Raw genomic sequence first — 8109 nt, 5'->3', positions numbered from 1 at the left:
TTTGTTTCACCCATTGGAGAGGCATTTCCTCCTAAGTTTAGTTTCATTTATAGGAGATGCATTTCCTCCTAAGTTTAGTTTCACCCATAGGAGATGCATTTCCTCCTAAGTTTGTTTCACCCATAGGAGAGGCATATCATCCTAAGTTTGTTTTTTTACCCATAGGAGATGCATTTCCTCCTAAGTTTATTTTACCCATAGGAGAGGCATTTCCTCCTAAGTTGTTGTTGAAATCAGGAGTCCGCCTGGAGAATAGAGACATTCAATTTTCAATTTAGCAATCAGGAGTCCGCCTGGAGAACAGAGACATACTTTTCAAGTTTGACGTCAGGAGCCCGCCCATACAGTTTAAATTTCAAAAGTCAGGAGTCCGCCTGGAGAATAGAGACATTCAATTTTAAATTTAGCAATCAGGAGTCCGCTTGGAGAACAGAGACATACTTTTCAAGTATGATGTCAGGAGTCCGCCTGAAGAACGGAGACACACATTTCAAGTATTGGTTGAAGTCAGAAGCCCCCCTGAATAACAGAATGGTGATTTATTGGTTGAAGTTGGGAGCCCGCCCATAGAACAGAGGCATACATTTCAGTCTTTTCATTTCAAGTGTTGAAGTTGGGAGCCCGCCCATAGAACCAGAGGCATACATTTCAGTCTTTTCATTTCAAGTGTTGAAGTTGGGAGCCCGCCCATATAACAGAGGCATACATTTCAGTCTTTATATTTCGAGCATTAAAGTTGGGAGCCCGCCCAGATAACAGAGGCATACATTTCAGTCTTTACATTTCAAGCGTTGAAGTTGGGAGCCCGCCCATAGAACAAAGGCATACATTTCAGTCTTTTTATTCCAAGTGTTGAAGTTGGGAGCCCGCCCATAGAACAGAGGCATACATTTCAGTCTTTTTATTCCAAGTGTTGAAGTTGGGAGCCCGCCCATAGAACAGAGGCATACATTTCAGTCTTTACATTTCAAGCATTGAAGTTGGGAGCCCGCCCAGATAACAGAGGCATACATTTCAGTCTTTAATTTTCAAGTATTAAAGTTGGGAGCCCGCCCATACAACAGAGGCATACATTTCAGGATCAAGTCAGAGGACAATAAAATAGAGGGTTACAATAGGAATCCCCAGCAGGAAACAATAAAAATCCCCAGCACCGGGAAGCAGAAGGTTGCAACAAGAGGTCCCAGCACAAACTCAAGTGCATGTGGCAAAAGGAAGAAAAGCATCGGAAGAAATGCAAGCAGACAAGAAAGCAAGGCAACAAGAACAAATTGCAGTCTAGCCTAGCTTCTTGTTTTCTTTTAAGCATGGTGTAACAAGGAGATCGGTAAGCAGTGGTAATAGCATGCAACAACAGTAACATTGCAGTCTCACGGTAGTCCCCAGCTACCAAAACATCCCGAACTACATTGACCTGATTCCTGTTTAGCCCAGGATATGTAGGAAACCTTTGAAGCAAAGGTTCGGTCAAATCTTTTTAAAAAAATGCTTCACACGGAGTACTCAGATGGGCAAAAATCGCTCGCTTTATCTTTGAACGAAAACCCTTCGTGTCTTCGGGCAAAGAGGGGCAGCTGTAAGCACGTGATTTTTGCCCTATATGAGAATTACTCCCAAAAAATTCAAAAAATAAAATAATTTTCCTTGGTGTGCAATTTTGTGATATTTTGAATAATTATTTGTATTTGTCTGTGCATGTTTATTTGCTAAATTAATAAAAAATACAAAAATATGTCGCATTTTGCATGTAGGATTTAATTCTACAATTTGTTAGTAATTAAGTTTGTTTACAAAAAAATAAAAATTTACAAAAATAGGCATCGTTTGCATTTTTAGCATTTAATGTCCAAATATACAATTTTATGCTTAATTACTACATAATTGTGCGTTAATTGTTATTTGGAGTTAATTTGCGCTTTTATAACTTAATTTAGTTCTTAATAATAGTTTAAGTATTTTTATAATTTAGTTTTAGAGAAATAAAAGAAGAAAAGAGAGCGAAAATATAAAGAAAGTCGGAATTGGGCCTCTTCTTCGATTTCAAGCCACAGGCCCAAAAAATGGCCCAATCTTCCCAAACGACCCAGTCCATTTCGAACTGGGTCGACCCAGCCCATAACCCAACACCCCTATTATCTTAAAAACAACACAAAAAGAAGAAGAAGAAGAAAACCCTAAAAAATACTAACCCATCCGCCACCCCCTCTCTCTTTCTCTCTTCTCCTTCACCATCTTCAAGCTCCATCCATGGCTGCCCTACCCCCAACGACCACCCCCTCCAGCCCTTCCCCCTCACCCCGTCACACTCACACATACACGCACAACTCCTTCATCTTCTTCCTTCAATAAGAAAAAAAATGCAGCCAACCCTCCGTCGAACCCCGTCGCGCTGCTGCATCGTCTGCTTCTTCGTAGTTGCTGCTGCATCGTCTGCTTCTTCTATTGTTGCTGCCCGTTGCTGCATCTTCTCCTTCTTCTACTGCTGCTGCCCATCGAGCAGCTGATTCGAAACCACCTCGTCGTCGCTGGACAGAAAACCAACGAGCAACATGAGGAGAAGAAGAAGAAGCAACAGTCTTGGAGATGTTGCTGTCCGCCACTGCTGCGTTTTGCTGCTGCCCACTGCTGCATTTTGCTGCTGCCCGCTGTTGCTCCGTCATGCTCCTGCTTGATTTTTCTACGACCAGCTATGGACGAGCTTCATCGAGCTCGAACTCGAGCTCCCATGGCTGCCGCTGCGTCTTCGTCTCCATTCGCGCTGCTGCTACTATGTCGCGCTGCTGCCTGCTCCGATTTGTTGTTAATATAGATTTAGTTAGTGTTCATCTTGTTTGAAGTTCGTTTTTAATTTAGTAATTTAATGAGAAGTTATGTTCTGGTTTTAATTTTTGGATCATGCATCTTTGTTATAAGTTTTGTTGGATTTAATTTAAGAAAGATTAGTTGATTATTTGAATATTAGTGATTTGAATATGTTTATTTGTTTTGTTTAAGTTTAATTCGAAGTTTGAACAAAGTTTTGTTTGTTATTGTTATTGAATATTTTCATTCATGTTCATACTTTGTTTGGTTGATCTTGAATCCGAAATTTGTATAGTTTGATTTTTTGTTTATCATTTATGATTATTTCTTGAATTTGTCTCATAATCTTGTTTAAGTTTAGTATAGGAATTGTTGGTTGTAATGTTGTTAGGGTTGATTTTAAGTTCAATATTATTGAATTTAGAAATCTGAATATACTTGTTTGTTGTTGTTGTTGTTGAATCGGAAAATAGGTTTGTTTGTTGCTAAAATATTGTTCAATCAAATTTTAGTTGTTCTTTGTTGTTCAATTTGTGTTCATGTGATTTGTTGTTGAAATATTGAAGAAATCATGTTCATGTGATTCGTTGTTTGAACATTGTTAGAAATTGATCATATTGTCTATAATTTGGTTAAGTTTGATTAATTGATTTGTTATAGCTGATGGGGTAATTTGGTAAATCGCAGTACGTTTGGGGGTAAAATAGTAATTGCAATAAGGTCGGAGGGGTAGTTTAGGAATTGTACATTTTTGTAATTTTTTATGTGAAGCATGGGTGACAAAATGAAATGGGTGGGTTGTGATATAGTTATTTAATATAAAGGGGGGACAAGACAAATTTTAGTGTGGGGGAATCTTGTATTTGTTTATGTTAGGCATGGGGGACAAAATATAATGGGGTGGTGTGATATATTTATTTAATGTAATGGGGATGAGTGAGAAGATAATGGGTTTGGTAGAGAAAGGGATTGATTTTAATTGATTAAAGGGTTGAGATTATATATAGGAAGTCTTGAAAGACACATAAAAAGAGGGAGGAGAGACAGACAGAAAAAAAACGGGAGAGAGAAACAAATCTGAAAATAAGAGAGAAAAGGGCTGAACATTTAAGAGATAGAAAATTCCGAAAAATATTTAAGCTTTCAAATAAAAAAACTAAAAAAAATATTCTGCTTTCTTTTGTTGTTTGAAATCAGAATTGATTGTTGTTTCATAAAAGCTGAAGCTTTTGTTTTTTTTGGATTACTACTCCACCGGTCTGTTACTGGGTTGTTACTGTTGTTGGGCTATTGTTGCTGTGTTGTACTGATTTTACTGCTGCTGCTGATTCTCATCTTCATTTTCTTTTGCTTCCAATATCAGGTACACAACTGACACGCTGGTTATTGTAATCCGAAATATGAAGCATGAATACGAAAAAATGAAGAGTTGAAATTTTGAATTATATTTAATTATATTCTGAATTTTATTTGTATGTATAAATTATGTAGTTTGCAAAAAATCAGAATCATGTAGATATTTAATACATATAGTGGAACATTCGACGATAGCTTAACAAATGAACTATCTACATCTATTGCTTAAAAATAAATAAATGGTGTAGTAATTCCGTTGAATAAAAAATCAAACGAATAGGCCATCTAGTAGGAAGTTGGTAGAAATTTATTTAGTTAAATAATATTGGTTAATTTCAGCATATAAATGGTCTAGGATTAAAATTAGAATTGCTATGTTTTTTTTAATTTGACAAACTGAGAACATGCCTAGTATAATGTAACTAGGTAATAACATGTAAATAAATTAAGATATTTCTCCTTTATTTTGTAGAGACAAATTTCAATAAAAAATGTAGGCATTTTAGGACTGTCCTTTTAAAAATAAAATGAGATGAGCCTCGCCCAATAAAATGCACTAATTGCGGGGCCCTCAATAAATATTTAATTGAGTATTTAGAATTCGGGATGGACTGTTTAGTGAATTCCACAGTCTTACCCATAAATAATAATATGCTAATCGCTTTAGGCACGATTTAATAATAATACATTCTTAAACATGGGTGCGCATTTATGCGACCCAAATCCAAATCCTAAAACATTGAATAAAAATACGTTCCGGATCGCGGGTGCATTTTATGTGACGCAATCCAAAGACATGTTTTTAAACGATGTTCACATTCTTGTAAAAATAATAATAACAATTATGAAAGCGGTAAAAAGATAAAATTTGCACATAAGTTCATATTTGTATAAAATCAGATAATCAAGCCGAATATAACAGTTGAGCGACCGTGCTAGAACCATGGAACTCGGGAATGCCTAACACCTTCTCCCGGGTTAACAGAATTCCTTATCCGGATTTCTGGTACGCAGACTGTAATATGGAGTCATTCTTTTCCTCGATTCGGGATTAAATTGGTGACTTGGGACACCCTAAATCTCCCAAGTGGCGACTCTGAAATAAATAAATAAATTCCGTTTCGATTGTCCTTTAATTGGAAAAAACTCCTTGTACCCTCGCGGGGGCGGAAAAAGGAGGTGTGACAAGTGTTTCATTATTATAAGCCCGAGATCGAAGACAAATATCTCATTGAGGCCGTCCTCGAATCCAGAACTATCCTCCCTTTATTTTCAAGCAGTTTGATATTTTATCATATCTCTTATCTGTTTATTCTAGCAATCTTCACTGTTTGTATTAAATAAACCCACGTATCCTTAAAACCATTTATAAATTTAATTGTTATCCGATTTTGAGGTAAACAACGTTAAGACAAACACCTAATACATGAATCATTGAATCGAACTCAAACATACTTTGAGAGTTCTCATCAAAAAATCTTAAGGACTGATCTTGATTCATCTCAATATTGCAAAGGTACAAGTCAAAATTCATTTAAAAAAATGACTCAATGTAACGTTTTATTCATAACCAAAAATAATAGTAACATCCAGTACTAAATCCATCCTAATACAATACTTGAAATAGAAATATATAACTACAAATTAAAAAAGGGGAAATCAACAGAAAATATGAAGATACATGAATCCCAATAGCTCGTATTGGATTATTTCCCATTTGCGCTACTTGTTCTTCTGCTCTAAATAGTCTGCAGAAGCTTTCATAATTGCCACAAAGGTTTGAAGATTGGCTATAGAAAGATGAATATTTTCAGCATCTTTAGTCTGAAAATCAAGGGTAAGTTTAATAATGGATGAATTTTCACTTTTCTCCATAACTTCCCACTTAATCAAATAGAAACTGAATCCTAGATCAAGAAATCCACCTTCAAAAATCTGTACTTCTTTCACTTGTTTTTCATGGTCGATTGAGATAAATTTCTCTTTGTATGGAGCATTACCAGGTGTACCTAATATATTTTGTCCAAACAAAGTAGCAAACCTCGTTATGGGATTCAAAAAAAAAAGAATAAAAATATACTAAAGGAGACACAAATATTTAAGGTGGATTAATGTATATGCAGAGTTATGATTTGAAGTTTATGAGTTCTGAAATCATCCCCCAACCCATAACTCATCTTAGTTACAGTCAAACATCTCTATAACAACCTCGTTTTGTTTCGATATTTTCTGGAAGTGTTGCTAGAAAAAAAACATATATTATAACATAATATAAAAATCGGTTCCAAGAGAAACATGACTTTTATAGTGAATGACTATTATATGAGCATGTTGAGAACATATTTTATGAACTTTTTAATAAAAATATATAATTTAAGCAAAAGCTACTGCATTCATCCGAATCCGCAGCTAATGCTCTCCCACTTCCCCTGGATTAATGAAAGATTTTTTTTTTTTTATAAGGAAAACGGAAAACTCAGTTATTGTGTATTTGTTAGATTACTTCCTAGAAAACGTAAATATAATAATAAAATCAGGCCAAATATTTAACGCGTCGCTCTATCGTAAAAAAATTTACAAAATAAAAGAAACGGAATATTCAAGGGAACGAAAATAAGATGATTTTTTTTAAATAGGATCTTGAAGTAAAATAACTTACTGACTAGCAGGATTGAACCAAGGCCTCCATTGCCTTCAACCAACTCAACTTTTTCAGCTATGTGTGGGAGTTTTTCAACAACAAATTTTGCAAATTGAAGAGTGGAATAGAGATTCCACACTTCAATTGCTGAAACATTTATTTCTACCTGCTCTGAAAATTTTCCCAACATTCTTTTTCTTTAATGACTATATATTAATCAAAACATGTACTGAATATATAGTGGGTCATGGGATATGCGCATATATATATATGAGCTCAGCGCAGAGGTTAACCCTGGATTTGAAAGTAGTGGAGGCATTAAAATCGAATAAAAATTTGAGCAAATATTAGAGTTGGCATCGAACCAAGGCAGCGCATTAAAAGTTAAGTTATGTCCCCCAGATCGACCAATGCAGCTGCCTAAGATCTCAATCTTAGGATGCCAAATAAAATATATACTTGTGCAGTCAAACCTCTCTATAACAGACTCGTTTGTTCCGAATATTTTTGAATATTATAGTGAAGCGTTATTATAGAGAACATATATTTAATTTATAATATAATATGAAAATTGGTTTCTGAAAAGTTTCGCTTTTATAGTGAACTGTTGTTATATAAGGATGTTGTTATATAGAGATCAAAGTTATAGGAGACGGTAACTCCCTCCCCAAACTGTAGGTCTGCCTCTGCTAGGGTGAAGGTAAAGTTCAAATACATATTTAACTGAACTCAATAGCTTTCACTCATATAGCTTAACCATGGTATAATAAATATGGTTGAGAGTAATAAATTTCTTTCTCATAAAGAGAGAAAAGTCCGATGTCCATTCACCTAGAAACAATGGGAATAAACAGGAAATTAACTAAAGATAACACTAAACAAAAAGTAATCTAGACCCTACTACAAATTAAAATAAAAGTTTGTCATAAGTCAAATGGAAGACCAGTTAATTTTTTATTCTAGAAAAACTAATAGTCTATCTCAGTGGCCCGTTAATACAAATAAAGTTCCAACTTATGCTGTGCAGGTACGTAACCTATAATTTATGGATCTACGCCGTGAAATTAGCCATTAATGCTTGTATCAAAGTAAACTGCCTATATTATGCCCCTTGAGACACAATCCTTCCCTGCAGTGGCGGAGCCACATTCAACCAAGGGAAATCAATCGATCCCCCTTCGCCGGAAAATCATACTATATCGCTAGATAATTTTTTTTATTCTATGTATATTTACTATACGTTGATTCCCCTTAACTTTTCGAGAAATTTAAATTCTTTTTATATTTTGATACGTCTTGGTGAAAACCCT

At 35.1% G+C, this 8109-nt stretch overlaps 1 long non-coding RNA gene across 1 annotated transcript; it reads right to left on the bottom strand.

Moving 5' to 3' along the window:
* Positions 1 to 5687: 5687 nt before the first annotated feature.
* LOC138882347 (uncharacterized) lies at positions 5688 to 7017 on the bottom strand. The gene is made up of 2 exons (XR_011403919.1): positions 6818 to 7017; positions 5688 to 6167 (listed from the first exon to the last, which is right to left on the bottom strand). It is a non-coding gene; the product is annotated as an uncharacterized lncRNA (long non-coding RNA).
* Positions 7018 to 8109: the final 1092 nt, after the last annotated feature.

The sequence above is a fragment of the Nicotiana sylvestris genome, chromosome 11 (genome assembly GCF_000393655.2).
Source record: "Nicotiana sylvestris chromosome 11, ASM39365v2, whole genome shotgun sequence".
Taxonomy (NCBI): domain Eukaryota; kingdom Viridiplantae; phylum Streptophyta; class Magnoliopsida; order Solanales; family Solanaceae; genus Nicotiana; species Nicotiana sylvestris.
This window is presented reverse-complemented; position numbering and strand designations above follow the sequence as displayed.